This window comes from Elephas maximus, chromosome 15, assembly GCF_024166365.1.
Source record: "Elephas maximus indicus isolate mEleMax1 chromosome 15, mEleMax1 primary haplotype, whole genome shotgun sequence".
In the NCBI taxonomy this organism is placed as follows: Eukaryota; Metazoa; Chordata; class Mammalia; order Proboscidea; family Elephantidae; genus Elephas; species Elephas maximus.
In genome coordinates this window covers 26519607-26544276 of record NC_064833.1, presented here as the reverse complement: position 1 = coordinate 26544276, position 24670 = coordinate 26519607, and positions in this window count along the sequence as shown.

Below are 24670 nucleotides of genomic sequence, written 5' to 3'. Positions count from 1 at the left end.
GAAAAATTGCTGTGGGGAAGAAGACAACTATTCTGTGATTTCTATTTTGAAGATAAGAAAGTGACATACCCTATAGTCATGTAATAAATCAGTGGTGGTGTCAAGGAGAGAATCTAGTCATGATTTCTAGATGTGCCATCTACTTCATCATACTGAAATTGAAAGGTATGAATATAATTATGTTGTCAATTCAATGAATCACGTGCTTCATTATCTTTGAATTCTACCTCCCATAACCTATGTAGGCTATTAAGCCAGGATTAAATAATGAGTCACCTATTGAACTTTAGAACAACTTATGCATGAAATTGACTCTGCTCTGCCCCAAACTTACCTGACTCCTGGCCAGCAAGAATAAATACAGAAACAGCTGTCCACACATGCACACACACACATACACATATGCACAAACACATATGCACGTATGGTTAAGGAGTGAATGGCTAAAGAATGCCTTTTCAAAAGAACTAGATTGGCTGTCGTGGTGAAGGGAGTCTCTTTCCTCTTTATACCATATTCAAATATCAGAAGAAAAATGGCTTGAGTGACAGACAAAAAGAGAATTAACATATATTAAGCACCAACTATTTTCTGGAACTTAAGCAAGACTCGGTATGTAGAACATCATGTTCCAGTCTCTCGTACACTTTGCAGTAGTATTTCTATTCATTATACATAGGAGCTTACAAGGCTCAGAAAGGTCAAGTAGTTGCTGAAATTCTTCAATTAGTGAGTAATAATCGAGAATGTAAACCTAGCTGACTCCAAAGCCCATGATTTCACCTTGATATCGTACGGAATGGAAATCCTGGTGGAGTAGTGGTTAAATGCTACAGCTGCTCACCAATAGGTCGGCAGTTTGAATCTACCAGGCACTCCTTGGAAACTCTATGGGGCAGTTCTACTCTGTCCTATAGGGTCGCTATGAGTTGGAATCAACTCAACAGCAGTGGGTTCGGTTTTGGGTTTGGATCAGATGGTACAATGAAGACCAACTATTATGGGGTAAAATTGTGAGCTTTGTTGTTCAATACATTGGGGGCAACTATGAACTTAGAAACTAAGGCTTTAGAAATATCTTTCATTATATCTCTAGTAAGTTTGTCTACAACATAGCATCCAATAGGATTTTTTGAGAATTTTCTTGAGTTTGTTTCCATCTTTGGCCTTCCCACTGTGGAATAAGTTATGAGATTCTTCTTCTATCTATTTTATGCTTAAAGACCATTAAGGAAACTTATACTCTTTATTATTTAAGTTATCATTTCTTATATTGTCCGCCAACACTTCAAAAATATAATACAGGACTATTTAAAAATATTATTAAATGAATGAAAAAAAATAGACGTATAAAATTAATTCACAGTTTTAATAAATTCACTAGTATCATTTCTTCTGATACCTTTGCTGATTTTTTTTTCCTCCATTAATCAAATGTATTTCTTACTTCATATCTTAGGATATTTGAATGTATAATTTAGGGATATTAGGGGTAATTTCTTTGAGTATAGCAAAAAGTAATGAGTCAGGTAGGAAGGGCTAATGAGCATGAGAGCTTTGTTCCAAAAGAGTTAAAAATATTGTAGACACCATTCAATTTCATTTGCTCACATCTTCAGTTGCTGCATAAGTAAGTCATTTTAAAATAATTTCGTGGCTTTCGTACATGTTATTTTGGCGGTGGAATTTACAAAAAGGACACCATGGTTCCATTCTGGCCTGGCTGGAGCAAGGCCAAATGGGGTGCTGGAAAGAGAAGAGCCATGCAGGAAAGCTGCCTCCTGGCTATTTCAATGAGGTAACTACAAGCTGAAATACCCACCATTTCAGGAAAGACTTTGCGTGAGTGAGACTGGGTGTATACCAAGGCTTCCCTTCAAATCCTTGCATTCTTTTCTACCATGTCTAGTGTACACTATGTTCTTCTATAATTATAAATGTATGTTTCCCATCACCACAAAGAGTTCTCATTGCTTGAAGGAAATGCAGCTTCAAAGAGCTTAAATTGTGAAGGGCAGGCCCCTTCTAAGAGCTACCATTGCTTGGGGGCGATTCTTCCTTTAACTTATCCACAGTCATACCACTGGCCAGCTTGGCTGGCTGCATCTTACCGTGTCTCAATTGGCCTGGGGCTTTGGTGGTTTCAGCTTTTGAAAAGAGCATCTTTGAATTTTTGATAATATAAACCTCATTTTTTTTTTTTTTTTTTTAGCATTCTTTGCTGCATGCTCCATTGCTATCTTAAAAGATAGAAAGGGTTCCAATCTTTTGTGATTCTCAACCTCATACAAAAAGAATTTTTGAAGAAAACTGGCACTTTGATTAGAGGGTAAACTTCACATTGAGATTGAGTTTCAGTTTTAAGAGTCAAAAGTAAAGTGACATGCAAAAGAAAAAAGGAGACCTAAATATAAGTTTAAAATAGTGATGATCTAAAAAAGCGTGTAACATGCTTTATGACAGTAGCAGTTTGAAAGAAAAATATGTTCTATTTTAAACCATCCTTTTTTAAAACTCTAACAATTACACTTTCTGAAAGCTTTTCCAAGATAGTGGTTCTTCCAAGAATGAACTTGTGTCAGTCAGTAATTATAACATTCACCCGGGACCAACTGTGTGCTAGGCGCTGTGCTAAACTCTTTTCAAAGATAATCTCATGTAATCATTTCAATTAGTCAATGAGGTAACTAGGATATTCCATTTTACGGATGAGGAAACTGAGGTACAAAGAGGTTGAGAAGCTTGTCCAAAATCACACAGCTGGAGTGCTATGGAATTAGGTTTTGAAACCAGTCTATGTGACAAAAATTTGTGTCTGTAATATTTATCCTATGTTCTCATGAACTCTCTCGTCCTGGGGATAATCTTGTACGTGGCTTTGAAAAGTACAAAGCACAGAAATTCAGATCTACCTGATGGTGTCTATCATAAGAAATATCTCCACAAGCGTGTCTCCACAGTGACTTATCAGAACTCAGTTATAATCCTACAGAAAAGATCTTTCTTAAAGAGGATGATAACAAAAAAGCTGCAATTGTTGACAGCAGACAGATGTGCCAGGTGTTTGACTAGGAAGTTTTTGTACGTTATTCCTGAACAATATGTATCCCTTTCATCAGTTTTTATTGTATCCATTTTCCAGATGAAGGGATTTTTCTTAGTCACCCTGAATTTTTTCACATGAAGTTTGGAGAAGGAAAGACCAGTTCATGACCACACAAGTAACTGCCAGAGATCAGAGAGGGAACTTAAATGTGAGTGCGATTGGTGCCACTTTTCCCTTATCTACCACATAACATGAATAAGGGCATGTGGGACCCCTTCAATCCCATACCACACAAACATGCAACTATTCTAACTGTGCTACTATGCAGGAAAAACAAAAAAAGGTTTCCACAACCTCCTTTCATAACTCGTGGGAATATTTCATGTTCCAACCTTCACTGTCAGAAAGGTCATACTTAAACTTTCATGTAAATAATACACATTTCTCTTTTTAGACCTATTGCAAGCGTAGCAACTTTCCCCCAACAATCAGTAGTAGTCATACTAAAAATGGAATTTTATTATCTTTCTACTCTTACAAATACCATTTTTCACAGCATTGCTGGAAGGTAGCATTATCTCTTCTGCTTCAGAAATGTGCTTGCTCCTGAACCAGTTTTTGCGCAAACTGCTTTTATGATCTTATACTATGGCATTGGTTAAGGATGAAAAAATTTTATTTGCTTCACCACTGAATCTGCAAAGTCCAGATAAATAGAATCATTTTTTTTATGGCATCATACATTTTTTTAGCATCTCTTTTTGATATGCTATTACTGATGACTTTGCTCTCCAAACACAAAGGCAGGAAGAAATGCAAAAAAGCTTATGAACTGTTTTTCCAAATCTGTGTATCTTGGGGAAGATGAAAGTCACATTCTGATTTACAGCAAAGGTATCCCTCAGTATACCAAAGATGTTTATCATTGACCAAGAGCTAAACTCACCAATGACGATGATGATCTAAGCTCTAGAAAGGCAAAGGATTAAATGGTAGAAATGGAGATAGAAACAACCGATCACGAAGGCCAATAAAATTTGGGAAATCAAGCACAGCAAATGAAGGGGCTAAGGCATCCAAGCTTCCACACCTGGGTGTGTTATGTGAACTAGCCGTCAATGTCAAGGGAGTACCCTGAGTCATTTTATCTCAGAAATTCACAAGCAGATTTGAGCCATCCCAGTGCAGCTTTTAATTGCTGGATGTAGAAAATGAGATGATGAGCCTCAAAGCAGCCCTGAGCTCTAGTTTTGGCTCTACTCTAGCCCTTAGATTTTGGCCTCATCTGTAATAATTTGCCCAGCCTGAAATGATGAGGTCAGCACTGTCAAGCACTGCCAAGCTCACCCTGGATATTGAGCTGTTGGGACATCACCTGGAGACTTAATAGACCATCTCACCCTGACCAATTTTTACCCTGGTGGCGTAGTGGTTAAGTGCTACGTCTGCTAACCAAAAGACTGGCAGTTCAAATCCACCAGGCACTCCTTGGAAACTCTGTGGGGTAGTTCTACTCTTTCCTACAGGGTTGCTATGAGTCGGAATCAATTGAAGGCAACAGGTTATTTTTACCCTAGGCAGGTTAAAAAAAACAAAAACAAATCCTTTGCCGTGGAGCTGATTCGGATTCATAGCCACCCTATAGGACCCTATAGGAGACAGACTAGAGCTGCCCCGTAGGGTTTCCAAGGAGCACCTGATGGATTCAAGCTGCTGACCCTTTGGTTAGCAGCCATATAGCTCTTAACCACTATGCCACCAGGGTTTCTCTAGGAAAGGTGGATTTAAGAAATATCAATCTAACATTGTCAAACTTAGTCTCAAGTCACTTTTGGTACCAGTTCAGCCTTGATTTTGGGACAAAGTCTTCTGCTTTATTTCTAAATCCCAGCTTCACCTTGTCACCGAGTTCAGGTGATTAGATCCTTGTATCTTTTGTGACTGAGTCTCACATTAAGCACCCTCTCCAACCCCTAAATAAGACTAAGAATTCCTTTACATTTTCTAACACTAGAGTTATGCTCCTAAGTGCCATTAGGTATGGTGGGTTAGCTGTTTGTTGAATCATTTATCAATTTTTACCTGCCTAATTGAATCGAAGGTATAAACCCACTTCTGAATAATCTTCCGAACCCTGGTAATATCAGTTTCCTTATTGAGTAAATGTCCTAGCTAGGTGACTTGGGCTAGTTAATTTTCTCTCTTTGACTCTGTGTCCTCATCTACAAAATAAGGGTAATGATAATTGCACTCATCTCATAAAGCAGTTGTGATTAAATTAATTAATATAGGTAAAGCGCATGTATTATTCAATATATATTAAATAAATTGTTATTTCCCTTTAGAAGTCGTACTCTAAATGAATCTAAAGTTTTAGTTGTGTTTACTCATTCAGTAGTGTTTTTGTATTGTTATTTTTCTTTATATATCATGTTTTTTCTTCCAAGTTGTACTTCCTTCCAGCACTTGACACTTCTATACTGAGGGAAGGTTCCAGATCCTTCCTCTAGTGTGCCTGTGTCATTTTGCTACAATTAAAGTGGTCTTGCCCAATAAGAACACAACAATTGAACATAATAGGCCTAGAGTGGAAGAAAGGGGATATTCCTAGGTTGACAAAACTGAAGATTTACTCTATACTTGCATGGTTCTGAAATGGTGAAATTCCAATAATGTTAAGCTAAAGATGGACTTTACCAAATTTGCTTGAAAAGAATACCCTCTTCTAAGGATCGTTCACCCCAATGTGCTTTCTAGCTGCTATCAGCTAGAGGAGAAGTGTAGTGTCATATCCTGTTTTTTTCATATTTTCCAAAAAAACTTTTATCCCCAGAGAGAGTTGCCTCCCTCAGGCCTGGCCAAAGCAGCAGGTACACTGGCTAGGTCATGATTCTTGTCAGTCCACCAGAGGGAAATGAATGCATCACCTCGTAGGTATTTGTTTTTCCAACCATTAATACGCTATTTCTGGTAGAATCTATGGAACAGTGAATGACATTTTCTTAATGTTGTTTTTGATTCAAAAGCGGTTGTCATTCCTACCTGCTGACACAAGAATAAATCTGTAGAAACAAAGTCAAGAAAACTTATGTGCAATTTCCATTAATAGGATCTCTGTGGCAGAGAAGGGAGGACCAAAGCCAAGAACAGCCATCAATAAATTCTCCAGTGTTGCTGAATCAGGAATGGTAGTCTGAAGAGTTTACTTAGCTCAATTTCTGATTGAGGATTATGGCATTGAAGTTCAATTGGATAAAGCTTAAAGATTTCCTTTTTTTACTAATTGTAGAGTTGATCCCCCCCTCCCCAACCCCACCCTACTCCTGCTCTGGTCTTGTGCTCTCTGCTTATTTTCTTTAATGCCCAGATACAAAACTCTATCACTGGTGGAAGCTTAATAAATCTGTCTATGGTTTTATGAAAGGATGCTTCTTCTGAACACAAGAGAGGAATGAAGCATATGTACACGTTTACTACTTTTATTATATTGAAATTTAAAAAAATTATAGATGCTTCTAGAATGTATTCTCTCAACTTTAGTAAACTTCAGTAAGTCATGGTCAAACCACCTAAGTCTTTGATGGAAAGAAGAGCATCATAGTAATTTGGCTTATGGGCACAGCCTTTGTAATAAAAATGACAAAAATGGGAAGTATAAGGAAATTTTTAAAAACTAAGTTTGCATAACCTGGAGAGAGAGAAAGAGAGCATTAAATGATAATACTGTTTAAATATATGAGATTAATATATTTCTTTTTTTCCAGAAAAGATAAAACTTGTAGGAATATCAAATTTTGTTAAGAACATTAATTGGCACATGGAAGAGTTTCTTGCCTTCAAGAGAAAATGAATTCCAACTCATGGCCATGCGCTCTTGATCGCTGGAGATGGTGAAACAATTTTCCCCATTAGATATGGTATACATACTATTGTATGGCAGCAATCATATATTCTCTTTGAGTTTCTCTAATTCTGTAGTAGCCACATGTATTAAGCCTTTACAATATGCCAAGCACTTTATTTTCTTGATTTCCTTCAATTTTCAGCACAACCCCAGGAGGTTATTATCACTGGTTTTACATTTTGGATGAGGAAAGAAGTTTGAAAAATGTGCTCAAGTTATTAAGGGCAGAACTGAGGCTTGAGAAGAGGTCTGCCCAATCCCAGTGTCAAACTCTTAACCACTAAGTATAAGCTGTCACTGTAAGGCTAATGTTTTCATAGAACATTGACCTCCGTATTGAAAACTTCAGATTCTAATTTTGAACATAATTTTGAAAAACTGCCTCACAATGAACAGCTCAAAGTCTTTGAATAAGTATAACCAGCCCATTCCTGATAGCTACACTCCAAGTCATGCTGTCAACTTGTCTTACTTCCCTGGGGAGCAAGGCTACGTCATACCAACTCAAATTATTAAAACTATTCAGGGAAATGCCTGTCCACTGTATAAGCAGGGCTGGCCCAAGTAAAACAATAAAGTAGGTCAATTTCATCTTTGATTTCCACCCTGCCTTATTCTCAGCATCATTGTCCATGGTCCATTTCAGGATTCTAGTCTGTTCCTTCCCACCCCAATGACCAATGTTTAATGCTTAAGGCAGCCTCACAGTTACTCTCTTTACACCTCATGCCTCAAATGCGAGACTTTACTGCTAAGGAGGCACTCTATTCCCTACCTCATCCCTTCCTCATCCCCAGATCAATGTCTTTTTGAGCTCTATCTTTTTTCATGTTGGCTTCACTCTGGGGGAAGAGGTCTCCATATGGGAAATTTCACCATTAGCAGCTTCAGACAAACTTTATCACAGGCTGTTATCCCAGCAAAAGGAGCCTGGTGGCACAGTAGTTAAGCACTCGGTTACTAACCAAGAGGTCAGAGGTTTGAACACACCAATCACTGCACAGGAGAAAGATATGGTAGTTGGCTTCCAAAAGATAAAACCCTTCCTCCCCCCAAAAAGCCAAACCCACTGTGTGGAGTCCACGCCAACTCATAGTGATCCTATAGGACAGAGTAGAACTTCCCCATAGAGTTTCCACGGCTGTAAATCTTTATGGAAGCAGACTGCCACATCTTTCTCCCACAGAGCAGCTGGTGGGTTTGAACAGTTAGCTTTTTGGTTAGCAGCCAAGTGCTTAACCACTGTGCCACCAGGGCTCTATGGGGCAGTTCTACTCTGTCCTACATAGTTGCTATGAGTTGGAATCAACTTGAGGGTAACGGATATCCCAGTAAAAAGGAAGTGCTCTGTTTGTTGTTGCTAGTTGCAATCTAGTGGACTCTGACTCATGGTGACCCCATGCGTGCAAGGTAGAACAGCTCCATAGAGTTTTCAAGGCTGTGGGCTTTGGGAAGCAGACTACCAGGCCTGCCTTCTGAGTTGCCTCTGGGTGGGTCTGAACCACCTAGCTTTCAGCTAGTAGTCAAGTGCTTAACCATTTGCACCACCTGACACTCCAGCCATCTCTGAGCAATCCCACAGTCAGAGGATTGATGGATCCCAATAGTTCACTCCTAGTTACACTCTTACAGCTAGGGGTGGGTAGGTTAGAGTATTAGATTCATCTGAAGTACTTTTCAATTTCAATAAATTGAAAGATTTATTCTATAAAATATTTTTCAATAAAATTTTTCAATAAAAATGAACTCCCATTACTGAAGAAGTTATAAACGTTACGGGTACATACACAAAAAATTTATCAGTCTAATTTTTTATATTCTTGCTTGTCTTTCCAGCTTTTTTTCTCAGTTGTTTGTCTCTTAATTTATAGAGTTATATATATTGGACAAGACTTTTTAGGCAAGAAGGGGTCAGTTCTAATAAAAAAAATAAGAGAACAAGCTAGCATTTTGATGAAGCATGTGACCTCCCTTCTACTTGGGAAATGGGCTTTCATTTAGAAAAGTCATGTCAGATTAAGTCTCTATTTTATTCTATTGATAGGTTATTCCATTTTATCCAAAAATGTGCAAATTTCTCAATTCAAGTCTACAACTACATATTTTAAAATATTTGGGGGTGGAGGCAAACCTGATAGTTTCTGTTTAAAAAACATAAATATTAGATGAAAACAACTGAAGTTGTTGGTAGTTAACTATTTTTGACCTACGTAAATGGTAAATTCTTACTGCTCAACCTGATCCATAGTTACCATGTGGCAGGGTATACGGGTTTATTTTCCTATATGCTCTAACAGTGGTGATATTGTATTCATTAAATCCCTGACACTTTTGTTCATGTGTGCGGGAAAACAGTAAGTTAATCAGATTAAAGTGATTGTTAGTTTGATGATGAGTCACTTGTTAATTCAATAATTAGAGGAGATTAAGTAATGAGCAATAAAGCAATTAGCGGAGTAAGTACTATTGTTATTTGACCATTGCAGATGATCAAAATAGGATTTAGCACCAAAGGTTGGCACCTATCTCTGTCTTTTTCTCTCTGTCTTTTTCTCTCTCTCCCCCTCTGAAAGTGAGATGAGAGTCATCATTTAATGATTTAATCTATTGCTTAGCACATCATAATAATATACTTTATTTGTTATGTACTTTATCAAGTAAAGTAGGTGATTTCCTGAAATTTTAGACACAGCTGTTTCCTGCAACTCCCCTAAGTTACCATTTTATTCACATCCCAGGTAGGCTTTCTTCATACAACTTGGCAGAAACCAATGTTTCCATTCCTCAATGCTCTCAGCAATGGGTTTTGTGGTGACGTGAATGTTATAGCTGACAACTAGCATTTGCATCCACGTTGCAGGATATTGAGATACAAAGAGACAAAACAATAATGTGTTTTAAATAATGCATTATTTCATTAGATTTCTTTCACTGAAGTTTGCGAATTTAAGCCCTCTGCCATCGATCAATAGTATTTGAATCTGTCTGAATGTTCTAAGAAATTCTCAGGAGACTGGTTTCACATATTTCTTTGAATGACATGCTATGTACATTAAAGACTGGAGGCATTTTAATATCTGAAAGTAGGTACAAATCTTCAATTATGGTACTATGGATCACTTATTAAGCCATAATGTTTTCTGAGCTCTTATAGACTTGTTTGACATGCGGAAGAAAAATAATTGTTTTAATGGAATTCTCGGCGGTAATGCTAGTGAAATAACGCCGAAATTTCAGAAGTAAATATCATTTGTATTTTGGCCAGATCACATGCCACATAGCATTCACAATAGTTTTAAAAAATATAAATTGTTTCAAACTGTACAATGGTGAAAAATATATTTTTTAAAAAATCTAGCTGCTCTATTATATCATTCGGTGGTTTCATTTTTATGTAAGGCCCAAGGTGCTCATATCTTGATAAATTGCAAATGACTCGCTCCTGCCTCTTTTTCAGACTTTCACCATTTTCTGTTGCTGTCCTTAACACTGTGTCGTCTTACCAGAACATGTAGGTCAAGGAGTGCAGACATGAAAGACAAGCAAAAGAAAAGCTTTTCACTTACCATTGCTTGTCAGCACACACAAACAAGATACACTCTGGATTTTTTTAAAGAAAAGGCCATGTAGGTCAGCTCATGCTTTGGCATATGACCATGTTCTTCCTGCCAAATGAGACAATTAATTTACTTGAGTGGAAATACATCAACATTGCTAACAGAAAAAAAAAAAAAGTACTTCTATCGGAGGTGGTGCTATTTATTTTTGTTTAATAAACACTTACATAACTCCTAATAGATGCCAGCATTGTTTTAAGCACCTTGCAAATAATAATTCATTTAATACTTATAACCACCCTCTGGAGTAGGTATTGTTTTTATCTCCACTTAACAGAAGGAGAACCGAGACACTGAAAGGGGTAAGCAACTTGACCACAATGACACCCTAGCAATGAGATCTGCTTTGAAAAGTACTGTGGAGGAACTTCCTTGGCTAAGCCTGACTGTACTTGGTTTTAATTCCTGCTTGCTGCTGTCTTGTTCCTGACCTTGAGCCTCAGTTCTAACAGCTAGATTTTGGCTTTGTTTCTTAATTGTTCTGGATTGAATTGTGTGCCCCAGAAATATGTGTCAACTTGGTTAGTATTGTGTAGTTGTCCTCCATTTCGTGATTGATGTAATTTTCTAACGTGGTGTAAACCCTAATCTCTGCTTGTGATTAACGAGGCAAGATTGAGTTATCTTAAAGAGGATTAGGGTGGGATGTAATAGCCTTACCCAGGTCACATCCCTGATCTAAAGTAAAGGGAGTTTCCCTGGGGTGTGGCCTGCATCACCTTTTATCTTACAAGAGATAAAAGGAAAAAGAAGTGAGCAAAGGATGGGGGACTTCATGCCACCAAGAAAGCAAACGCTAGGAGCAGAGCCCATCTTTTGGATCCAAGGTGCCTAGGCAGAGATGCTCCTAGTCCAGGGGAAGATTGACAAGAAGGACCTTCCTCCAGAGCTGACAGAGAGAGAGCCTTCCCCTGGAGCTAACGCCCTGAATTTGGACTTCTGGCCTCCTAGACTGTGGGAGAATAAATTTCTCTTTGTTAAAGCTATCCACTTAGTATTTCTGTTATAGCAGCACCAGATAACTAAGATATCAATGTATGAATCCCTAGCATTCTGGTTGTTCTTCAGCTGAAATCTGTTCTCACCAAGTCCATAGCCACTATCCCCAAAACTGGATTTCTACTCTCGAACTATAGACTTGGCCAAAACTCAGGTGCCTGATGGATATATAGATTGGTCATTTCAATCTATCACTTGAACTTTTTTTTTTTTTTTATCCCTAGGGATTTCCTGTCTCTTCTTATTGGTAACTTTCTGTTAGACTCCTACCATAGCAGTTTTCCTGAACTACTAACTTTATTTTCTTTATTTTTTTTTTAAATTATTAAAAACTGCAATCACTCAGAATAATATAAAGATAATACAATCATAGCAGATTCTAACATTGCTGTTTTTTCTCTTTGAACTCCTATTTTTATTCTAGTTTTTGGACAGAAATTTCTCCTAACGTTATCTATGTATTCTTGAAGTATTTTATCAATACACTTTTAAGTTTAAATATACTTTTAATTTAAAAATGTTTTTGTGACAAGAAGGCTCTAATTGTTAAAAAACGTTATCTGGGATTGAGTTTTCATTGCAATTTTAGTAGACAATTGATCACAGCAGCATAAACACATTATACCATTAAAGATAATTTTGTTGTTGTATAAAGTTCAATACAATAAAATAAAAATAATTCTAGTATTTCTATAATTTGTTTTTCAACTGCAGTACAACCAAACCAAACCCATTGCCACTGAGTCAATTCCAGCTCATAGCAACCCTATACGACAGAGTAGAACTGCCCAGTAGGGTTTCCAAGGAGTAGCTGATGGATTCTAAGAGCCAACCTTTTGGTCAGTAGCCAAGGTCTTAACCACTACACCACCAGGGCCCCAAATGCGGTACACAACTCAGAAAATTCAGGAAAATAACATGTTTGGTAAGAACGATATATTTTGTAATGATGATATATATATATTAAAATTTATTTTGACTCTGCAGCAAAAAAAAAAAAGGTATTGGAGAATTTGCTAACAAGTCCTAGAAAGCTGTAAAAATCCATGAAGAAGTAATTTTCACAAAATTATTACATATGCTTTAAATTTTTATAACTCCATCAATCACATGTCCCTTGAAAACCCTTTTATCTAAAATGTAAACTCAAAAAAGTTTTAAAAAGTTCTTTTTAAATTACTAATTATATTTTCATTTGCCAGTTGTTAAAAAAAAAAGAGGAAAAGAAAAAGTATCACCTTCACAAGTCATTTGTGGAAGGCTTAGTACTTCATAGCAAAGTGTAGTAATTAAATACTAAGTCCTTACTGTATTTAGCAAAACAAATACTATGTAAAGAAATGGTTTTGTAATTAATGGTAATTTCTAGGGATTAAATATTAATTACATGTTTTACAAGTAAGAAAAGTATTTCATAGTGTATACACTAAGATCTTTTTTGGCAAGATAAATAATTTAAAATAATTTGATAGTTAACAACTGAGAACTGTTTCACATGTAATGTTAGATACTCATTGAAAAGCAAATAGTTTAGGATCAGAAATATTCATGAAAGTACAAATGTTCAAAGCGCTAAACAATCTGAAAGAATGCTCTAGGTTTTGACTAATAAAAAAAGTATTGAATAAATAAAAATCTTTCAACTTTATGAATATAGCAATGGAATAAACTGAATTATTTTTTAGAATTTGGATGACTTTCTTCCTGGGATAAATTCTATCCATTAGTAGCACTAATCATCAGAAGTTTCATTTCTCCTTTGAAGAACTTGGATACACAAGAATGAGCTTTCATTCAAGCAATCAATTATTCATTCATTCAACAAATATTTATGGGCCAGTCTCATAATCTTGGAGCCCTGGTTGCACAGAGGTTAAGAGCTCAGCAGCTAACTAAAAGTCAGCAGTTCAAATCCACCAGCTGCTCCTTGGAAACTCTATGGGGCAGTTCTACTCTGTCCTATAGGGTCGATATGAGTCAGAATAGACTTGGTGGCAATGGGTTTTTCTAATAATCTTACAGTTTAGAAGATCATCATTAAACAAATTAATTCCTCGTTAATTATATAAAAATTTAATTGTAATTGTGATAGTTGTTATGCAAAAAACATTATGCTTCCAGAGTGTTTAATTAAAATAGAAGACCATGTCAAGGATAACCATAGGTCATCCACCAAACCCAAGCAAATTTTTAACCTAATTCTGGGTTAGAAATAATTCCGAGTTGTTTTAGAATTAAATTCTGAAGCCATATTTTCATTTTTTATATATGACATTCCTAAAGTATGTGTTGTTCGGTTTAATAATATAATTAATGTGATAAAAATGAACTTAAATGTAGAATTATTTTTGCTCATTCAGAGGAGTTGTTTGTTTGGTTATTGTGGGATCGCATTGTCCCAGAAAGGATTTAAAGGGCATTAATTTAGATTAATCCAGTATTACATCATAATTAAAACAAAATGTTGAGATTTTTGCATGTAGATGTTTGCTAATCTGCTGAATTAGTCAGACATCTTTAAATTTTATTTATGTATTGATTCATTTAACTCTTGGCGTAAGTCAAAATTAAGGTGTAAACCTAAATTAAGGATAACATGCATACAGTTATATTTTTTAATTATCCACGTTTTCAATAAGATAATCTAAAAATTATATCCACATCTACTAATAAGGATTTCAAACAGTTAAAACATACCAAAAATGTGTCCTTCCTGGGATTGAATGATGGGATTATTTTCAGGGATTTTTTGCCCTCAAAAGAATTTCAGTCTTTGTAACAGATCAGTCATAATTTCCTAGACAAATTCTATTCTGGAACAGAATAAAATACTGAATCCATTACTTCTACTCAGGCTCAAATTCAATTATCATGCACATTGCAAGAAAATAGTAATTCTACTGTTTAGCTATGATATTTAAAAATATGTAAAATATACTAGCTTATATTGGTTAATGACATTCTTTCCCAAATTACTGAGCATGAGCTAATTTGGAGCAAGGATGCATTAAAAGAAAATTAAGAATTAGTTTCAATAAACGTCTCAGATACTTCTAAATTCTCTATATGTGACTTAATTTTCTGGGTGTTTTATACTGCTGTTTGGCTCATTTAAATCAGATTCGATTTTTGCCAGGTTTCACATAAGGTCTGAAGCTACTCACCAACGTCATTGTTGGTATTAGATATTTCCTAGAACTCCTTTGAAAGTCTTCTTAAAAAGGGAACATGAAGGAACCCAGGTATTTCTAGGTAGTGTCACCTTGGAAATATCCTTATGAGGTTATGTGGTAGAAACACAGGCATATTGTTGCAGGATCTTGTCCCTCAGGGAGAAAAAAGATATTCCTGAGTTTTTGTGGAGATTGCTCACACTTTTTACTTAGAATTTTTATTTAGTTGCTTTTTACAACAGGAAACGTTTTAGGACATTTAAAAGAATTTTAAGATACCAAGAAAATATTTAGGCAGGCATATTCTTGGGGTTAAGGTGAAATGTGTAAGACACCCAGGGTTAGTTTATTAACTTAATGCCAAATTGTGGTTAATTAACATTTTTCTGAAGGTGAATCAGGTAAATCCTCTGATTATTGTATTAGCCCTATTTATTTTGATTAGCTCTTACACTACTCAACTATGAATGCCACAATTGTCAAATGTCATGTACCCTATATTCTTCATGAATGAGGTCTCTTGAATGGTCCTGTGACATTTAGAGAAAAGTATAGAAGCATCCTACTTTAAATAACACAAGTATCACCTGAGGTCACACTAGTACCTTCAGCTTTAATTAAATTTTACTTAAACCTTTTATCCCAGATGCAAAAGGAAAATCAAATACTGTCCCCAAGATTTCTTTGCAATCCTGGGGACTAATGTGACCTAATGTTCCTATTTTTTCAGCCCACTGAACTCCCTGTCTCAGGCTTGTCTCACCTGTTGCTACGGAACTCAATCCGCTCTGTATTCACATAAGATGGGGACATTCGTGTGTCCCAGTTGTTAAGAAAAGTTTAGGAAGGTAGAAAGAGCTTTACTGTACATGAATGTAAATTGATTCAAAATGTTATATTAGACATCCCTGTTGAATAGGTTTTGGCTAGTGCTTCTGAGAATTTCTCACAGGTCTCCTTTTTGACAAGGCCCACTCACTGCCATATTGTTCAGCCTCTTCTCTCTTTCTCCAGTAGTCTTTTTCTCAAGGTGCTTGCTTTCACCACCAAATTTCCCTTCCCTTTTTATGCCAGGTAGTTAGCTGTCTATTATTTTGGAGTCTGTGACCATGAAGCCTCACCCATCTAATTCATAAGGTATATGTATCATAAATATTTTTTTGAGTTCCCTATCTATCTAAGGAGGAAACACATTTCTTAGACCTAATACATATTTTCTATGACTCATTAAAAAAATTTTTTTAGCCTTTAATCTTATGTATATTATACAATCTAAGTGATGTAGAGTTCAAACAAGTTCTTTAACAATACCTAAGAATTCAGTACAAAAAGCTTCTAAACCATGCTTGAAGGCATAAGGAAACCTGACTTAGCTTTTTGACCCATTTTCAATGCCTGAATATAGACCCAAGCTGTGATTATCAAACCTCTGCTTGCCACATTTAATTATTTCAGTTGCATTCTGAAGTGCCAATCACAAAGTGAACTTAAACTCCTCAATTAATCATAGCCTTATCATCATTTACTGTTGTAGATTCAAACTTTATCATTTAAAACCAGGTAACTGATCCAATTTTGGGCCCTGAAAAAAAAAAAAAATTGAAAGACAATGTTCTCATAATTTCTAGACCTTCTTCAACTGCCTGGAATTATTTTCAAATAAATGGAGATACTGTATTCTCAGTTCTTCCTAGATACAAATGTTTTGGCATAAAATGTTTAAGGAAGCTTTGTTCCTTAACTCCTTCCCACTTAGATGCCAGATTTCTTGAGCCAAAGCTCATAAAGAGCCCTGAGATTTTCTTAAAGACACAGAGTGAGGGTTGGGGACAGTGGTGAGCAACTTTGTTTGTTTCCCAGCTTAGAACCTCAGTGAGAAAGTCAGGTTTGACAGGTATTTATATTGGCCAATTATCTCACTTTTGCCCACTTTTCCCATTTTTAATTTATATACTTGCCCTAAGTGTAAAACACATGTTATTTTTGGCTGACAAATTTCTCCTTTATCCCTGTGCACTAATTTTTGTGCTTGCTCCACCTTTAGAGGCTGATGTTGAACTAACATCAGCTACAAGGGAAACAAGGCAACCTCTGAACTTTAGCTGTCAGCATAAGTTGAAAAGAGCAGTAATGGGAGCAAGATGTGTGTTGAGGATGCGATTCTTGAGAACAGAGCCGCACCAGAGATGGCTTCTCCCTTCTTCCTAGAGGATGAACATCACTCCCAATTCTTTCTTTGCTCCCTTCACTTGAGAAGGAAAAGCCTCAATAATATGGTAAAAAATTAGTCTTGTGGCTTTAGAGTTTCCCAAGGTGTCTGTGCCTATTTCCCCTAGCCTGATCATTGATGGTGTTGATGTCACAGAGCAAAATATAATATTCAGAATTCAGTAAACTCAAGATGAGTTCTCGGGGGTTAAAGTAGAGTTACCTTTTGAAATCTTGACATCCAGAAAAAAAACCTTCTCATGACCTTGCCATATATCCTCGTGTACTGTTTATTTTAGCAATCATCCAAGCCATGTCTACCTTTGGGAGAGAGGAAGCTATGTTCCCGTAAACCTCATACGGAACATTAAAAAAGCAAATAAGTCTGTTTTTATTATCTCAAACAGGTTCAGAAAAATAAGTACATGGGTAGAACCTGTTTTAGTTATTTGAAAATTAAGCTCTTTTTATTTCAGTACCTGACTTCAAGTTTGGCCCATTAAACATGGTTTACTTTTGATCTGCCCCAAAGATGGCTAGTTTGAACAACTTTTGTGAATTTGCCTTATTTTTGCATAAAATTTACCTTGAGTTAGATCACAAAACTTTACACGGACTTTGTAAATGAACTTATACAGAGCCTTCCATGGGAGGAATGTATTGTCAGTGAGAAGGAAACTTAGAGAACAGTTTATTAACCTTTCACACACTTAGCTCAGGCTAGAATCCATGCTGCCATATCACCAAACCACTTATTTTGTCTTATACAACGCCATCTTTCTTAAATTTACTATCAAAGTGTTGTGAGAAACTGATTTCCCCCCCTACTTTGAAGTAATTTTCTACCACACTTGACATTGTTATCATTTCAGAGTACTAAACACTTAAATTTTAATTGGTAGAAATGACTTTCCTTAAGAAGAAAGGTTCATTGAGTAAAGTGGACAAAAGAACCAGAAAGTCAGGAAAAATATACCATTAAATATTCATTTCACACCATTAAAATATTATGTGTAGGAATTAAAAGAGAAGAGTTTATTCATTGAATTTTAGAAAGTCCATGTTTACAAAAAACTATGAAGTGAATTTACCTCTAGCTTTTATCATGGAACTCTGAACACAGCTAACATTTCCTTTGGCAATCAAAGCTGAAATCTGTCCTTTAATTCTGCTACACAAATGTACTCTGACCACTGGTCCTTTCAATATTTAAGAAGTACGTAATAAAATAAACCAAAAAAACAAACCCATTGCCCTAGAGTCATTTCTGACTCATAGTGACCCTATAGGACAAAGTAGAACTGTCCCATAGGGTTTCCATGGATAACCTGGTGGATTCAAACTGCTGACCTTTTGGTTAATAGTCATAGCATTTAACCACTACATCACCAGGGTTTTCATGTAATAAAACAGAGGCCAGGAAATATGGTCCTTCAGGAATCTGGAAGGCACAGTGTTATGAATTGAATTGTGTTGGAATCCTATTTCCCATACTTCTAAATGTAATTCCATTTAGGAATAGGAGTCTCTCTGTTATGTTAATAAGGCCATATCAATGTAGGGTGTGTTTAAGATCTACTCACTAAAAAGAGCATATAGGCACAGAGAAGCAAGTGGGAATGGGGGAAAAATAGATATCATGTGGAGATCTCCAAGGAATGAGGAAAACAATGCTGGAGAAGCTGAGACAAGAATTTTTCCCCAGAGCAGAAAGAAAGAGAGTCTTCCCCTAGAGCCGGTGCCCTGAATTTGGACTTTGAACCTCCTAAACTGTGAGAAAATAAATTGTTTGCTAAAGCTACCCACTTGTGGGATTTTTGTTACAGCTGTACTAGCAAAATAAGACACACAGTACTCATTGCTGTGGAGTAGATTCTGATTCATAGTGAGTGACTCTACAAGACAGAGTAGAACTGCCGCATAGGGTTTCCAAGAAGCAGCTGGTAGATTTTCACTGCTGACTTTTGGTTAGCAGCCTAAGCTCTTAACCATTGCTCTACCAGTGTTCCACAAAGACCCACAGTATGGTGCTCAAAACAGTTGCAGTTCTAAGCTCACAGAGCTTTGATTCAAGAACTATGTATTGAGCATCTACTGTACGAAAGATATTCATTGTTGAAATACAGAGATGAATATATTGTTGTCTGATCTAGAAACGACAAAACAATTTGCAGGTCAATTAAAACGTACAAGTACTTATTTATAATAAAAATATGTATTTTTAAATCCTTATCATTTACCAAAAAGATGCTACAAGACTTTTGAGAAGGAGGAGATCATTTCAAGCTAGTGTGGGAAGAGTAAACTTAAAGAGCAAGTGACGTTGGAGCTGGGCTTTAAAAGTTGTCAAGATTTTAACATGTGTATACTGTGGCTAAAGGAGGTGGGAATTTCACAGAGTGACCATAATGACAACATTTTCAGAGTTAGGAAATCATTAAAAACAGTGCTGCGGAATGGAAAATACCACAGTACAATTTGGTGTATTTATTATAGGAAAACAATGGCGTAGGATGATTTATGTTGAAGTTTGCTAAAAAGAGTCTCCAACTCTTTACTACCTCTTATGTTATCCTTTAAAAATTCTTCATGCTGTTGTTAGCTGCCATCAAGTCATTTCAGACTCTTGACAACCGCCTGTGTGCAAAATAGAACTGCTTCATAGAGTTTTCAAGGTTGTCAACTTTCAGAAGCAGATTACCAGGTCAGTCTTCCAACGTGTCTCTGGATGAGTTCTGCCAACATTTTGGCTAGTAGTCGAGCACTTAACTGTTTGTGCCACCTAGGAACTCCTAATTTTTTTTTCTTTTTTAGGTACCATTATTCCCTATGATTTGATTTTATTCAAATACCAATTTCAAAGTTGCTACACAGCACCCCTCCTGACCTGCTCTTATGATCTGAAGCATATTGGGTAATGGTCTCAATCCCATTCAAAATGTCAACCTCCTTGGCATTCTGCTGTGAAAAAAATAGCAGAATGGATGAGATGCCCTTGTCTTGATTTGTAGCATAGCCATGATGTTTTTCTCCAAACTTTTATGATTGAAGCTGCTGTCTGTGATTACAAGTTTTTGCTTGGCTCACCATACGGGAAAAGTCTAATTCTCTGTGGTCCAATAATTTTCTTCCACATTTTGGCACTACCACCAACACGTGCATTGAGGTCCCTCATGACCATCAGGTTGTCAGATGGTAGAGCAGCTGTGATGAGTTTGTCCAGATCGTGGTAGAATTTCCCCCTCAGTAGAATGTATAACAGTCAGGATGTTTGTGTTAAAAGAAAAAGGTCATTTGATAGGTCCACACACTGACCAGTGTTGTTGGAGACAAGTAACCAGTTGAGCACCCAATATCTAAAAATTCTTTTGCCCGAAGTCTCATTTCTCCTCATGATATGCCTGTAGTCACTAGGGAGAAATATTCAAAATATTTTGTTTTTAATATGATTCCTTAACAGGAGTTCCTCCTCATGTTTTTGCAATTAACAAAAAAGACCAACAGAAAGCCACATTTTCATGATCCGCATCCCAGTGTCTGAAAGGACCCCACCCTAATTTCACTGCCATCTTGGACTGTTTTACTATCTGCACCAAAAGGGAAAATTAACCCAACCACTTCACAAATACACTTAAAACTGCAAATTACGACTTTCTAGGAGTCCAGAGCAATTCAGCAGCAAGCCAGACTGAATACTTCTGGAGATCGCATTGGGCTGAGAAATGAGGCAGATTTTTGCTCTCTAGAGAGAATCTTCCAAGTCCCTGGTCCATGTTATGTCCATAAGATAGGCATAGAGTCTCGGGAGGATTGGTATCGTGTTCATTAAGGTGTTTATTTTATTTTCTGTCTCTTGGATTGAGAAGCAGGACAAAAAACACATGTTAGGGAAATGGAAGACATTTCATAGCTTACAATATTAGGATTAAGAATTATAACATTTATTGTAAAAACGACTCCAATTACCATTTTACTGGGCAGAATCTTTGCAAGATGTATGCAAACTAGAAACGGAATTTCATCTTTAACTCATTATATTTCCATAAGGAGCCACATGCTGGGCTTTAAAGCACAGTTCCACCCTTTAGTACAGTATGTGCCTTTATTTTATTTTTTAAATTAGAACAGCGACTTCATTCTATATAGGTTTGGACTTTAAATGTTATGTTTTAAAAAATCAAAAATGTAATTGAGGCAAATAGGAAAAATTGGTGCCTAAAATCAATATTTAAAAGAGAGTAAATAAGCCTTTGATTTCAAACCCTCCTCTGAAGTGAATTTTCTTAATTTTCTCATTGAGAATACCCCAGATGGTTTCTTATGGCATCATGTCTAAAAGCGAAATGAAAAACAAAGTCCTGACTTGCTGATGGATGCTAATCTCTCAAGATTTTACTATATAGCGCCTTCTAAGGAAGCAAACTTAGTGTGGAAGAAGAGAATAGAACTTCAACTAAAATTGTAAATAAAGGTTTTTGTTTAAAGTAAACGAGCTGATCTTTCTGCACTTCTGTTAGTAGAGAAGGAACTTTGTGGATCCCCAGTGCTCCTAATGGACTCAGGGGCTTTGAGGAACCCCCTTATATACAAGATACCCCCAAACATACTCTAGGGGAGCCTTTGCTCACCCCCATTGTTTGTAGAACATTCATCAGTCCGTTGAACTCTGCATTTACTAAGCACTCTTTGCAGAAGTATTGACTAGATTAAGTAATCTGTCATCCAGTGTTCAGCAAACTTTTTCCGTAAGGGGCCAGATTGTAAACATTTTGGCTTTCCAGGCCATCATTCAGTTTCTGTCACAGCTACTCAACTCTGGCACTATGGCATGAAAGAAGTCATAGACACTACATAAATAAAGGAATGTGGCTGTTTTCCAATAAAACTTTGTAAAAGCCGATTTGGCCCATGGGCTATTGTTTGTCAACCTTTGGGTTAGTCCAAGAAAACCCTGTTCCTCCCATTTCCTGAAACCCTGGTGGTGTAGCGGTTAAAAGCTAGGGCATTCCTTGGAAACTCTATGGGGCAGTTCTACTCTGTCCTATAGGGTTGCTATGAGTCGGAATCGACTCATCGGCAATGGGTGTGGTTTGGTTTTCTCATCTGCCAAGCACACACACATACACATTCTGAGGACAGACACATTTACTTAGCCTCACACAGCTGTGAGCCACCAAGTCAACCCAGAAAATTCTTCCACTATATAAAATAAGTTTCTACCTCAAGTTTTACAAACTGGTCAAGTTGCAGTATCTCAACTCAGGTAGATTCTGAAGTATCCAGTTCTTTCTGGGCAGCAGGGGTGGATTATCCAATAAGTAAGGTAAGCATGGGTTTACTTGTGCTTACTTACTAATCTGTAATGAACAATTTCGCAGGGGTTTCGCCAAACCAAAGATGAAAATGTTCACCACGGATTAGCAAGTAAACACAAGTAAGCCCATGCTTACTTTACTTACTGGGTTACCCGCCTCTGTCAGGGACTGTAAATTTGAGAAGAGATTTTGATTCTGTAGGAAGATGCTATGGGGTTGGGAGACAGGCAGATGCCAGCCATACCTAGAAGCAGAATAATCCACTCCCGTCGGGCACTAAAATAGACAGAAATAAAACAGACTGGATGGTGGCGGTAGAGAGGAAGGAATTTTTTCCTCTTGGGCCCAAGAGAATTGGCACCACTATTTGTTTCTTGCTTAAAATGTCAATGTGATTTAGAAATGCATGTTTAATCAGGAAATTAAGTTATCTGAGAAAGGAATGGCTAATAGAGATTCTGTCAGAATCCCTATTGCCATTATTAAATGGGATAGAGCTGCTCTCCTCAGCATTTTTCATACCTTCATTAGCTTCATCCTCTAAATCTTATCAAACAATTCTGCATTTTTGTCTTCAAAGTGTGGTGATCAAGGTGGATCTTTTACCCTGATATCTTACCTGTAGTTCCCATCTTGTGTTATTTCTTTTGTGTAAAAAGGCTTCAAATGATGATAGTTTTCAGAACTTCCCCCCTTCAGACATAAAATATGTGTTAAGTTTAATGAACAGTAATAGATCAGAGGCATATTCTGACTCTGTGGGGGGAAAAGACATACAGATGAGATAACATGGGGATGTCTCCGGAGGCCACGCTGGAGACCACCCTCCATCCATCACAAAGGATCAGGCAGAGAGCGTTTCCTTAGTCTCAGCCCTGATTTGCTCCCCTTGCTGGGTCTTTGGAGCTCCAAAGGAGTTTTTCCACTAGAAGTATTTCATATGATCACTGACTAAATTGCGTTACGCTTTTACTATTCTCTCCAGACTGACTTGGAAAATGATTTTAGAGCTGAAAAGAACTTCCATAGTTTATCTAATCCAGTGGTTGTCAGACCTGGTTAAGAACATCAATAGCTCCTTGTGTTTATTAAAAATTACAATTCTCGGATCCTGAAGATACTCTGATGAAGAAATGCTGAGTAAGTGAAGGGAAGGTGTACTTCAAACCTGGCTTCTATGTGAATTCTGTGCTACTTGGTACATGGACAAGGAATTAGAATCGTTGATTTAGTTCATCTCCTCATTTCATAGACAAGAAAGTGAATTGCCCAAGTTCACACAGCCAATAAATGGCAGAGCTGGGCTCTGGGTCAGTAAATATCGGCAGGACTGCAACTACTTCTTACTGCTGGGACCATGACAGACTTCCCTCATCAGGAATAGCATTCTTTCACCTGTAACTTAACAGCTTTCTCAGCACAGCATTCCAGGTGGCCAGCATTGATTGAGAGAGTTGTCTGGTAAGATGATGCTTATTTGTTATTCCAAGATACAACACTAGAGCTGCCAGGTACCCAGTTTTGAACCAGAGAGTCTGGTATTTTACATTTCTATCAGATAAAAAGAAAAAAATGCAAATATCTATTCTAAGTATTTTAGAAATGTCTTGATGGTGAACCATCACCCTTTGAGAGTGGACCTCAATGTTTATGAAGACTTGTTGATTGTGTGGAGGGACAATAGGACCATTTTAAAATTAACAGAATAAATGCATTTACTGTGGCTGTAAGGGGTGAAAGGAGCCCTGGTGGCACAGTGGTTAAAGCACTCAACTGCTAACTGAAAGGTCGGCGGTTCAAAATCACCAGTGACTCCACAGGAGAAAGATGTGGCAGTCTGCTTCTGTAAAGATCTATTGCCTTGGAAACCTTATGAGGTTGCTGAGAGTTAGAATCAACTTGATGGCAGGGAGTTTTTAAGGGATGAAGGAAGGAATTTCTTTGGAACACAGAATCTTTTTGGAAGGGTCATTTCTAAGAACATTTGGTTTGATGTAGATTAAGAACTTCTCATTGTCCATGCTTTGGAGAGGGGATACAAATTTAAATCATTTAGGCTGGGTTGTAAAGTATCCTATTTAGTAAGGTATAATGCCGCCTGGACGCAAGAGGGTAGGTGTGTTTGTATAGGTATTTACCAACTGGCTAGTCTACACAGATGATACTATCAAAGTGCAACCTGCATGAAAGTACATGCCAGAATACTGTGTATTCAAGATTCTGATACAGAATGTCCCAAATTAGTAACACTGAATTTCAAGTTTATGAAATGCATTTTGTAAAATATGGCAGCTTTTAAAAAGGATCAGGTATTCAAATGGAAGCTGCTCCCTTGTACACCCAAATATCACAGCTGGTATTGGTGGCAAAACTTCTTCAGGGCCATAGTTCTGCCCTCACTGGAAAAC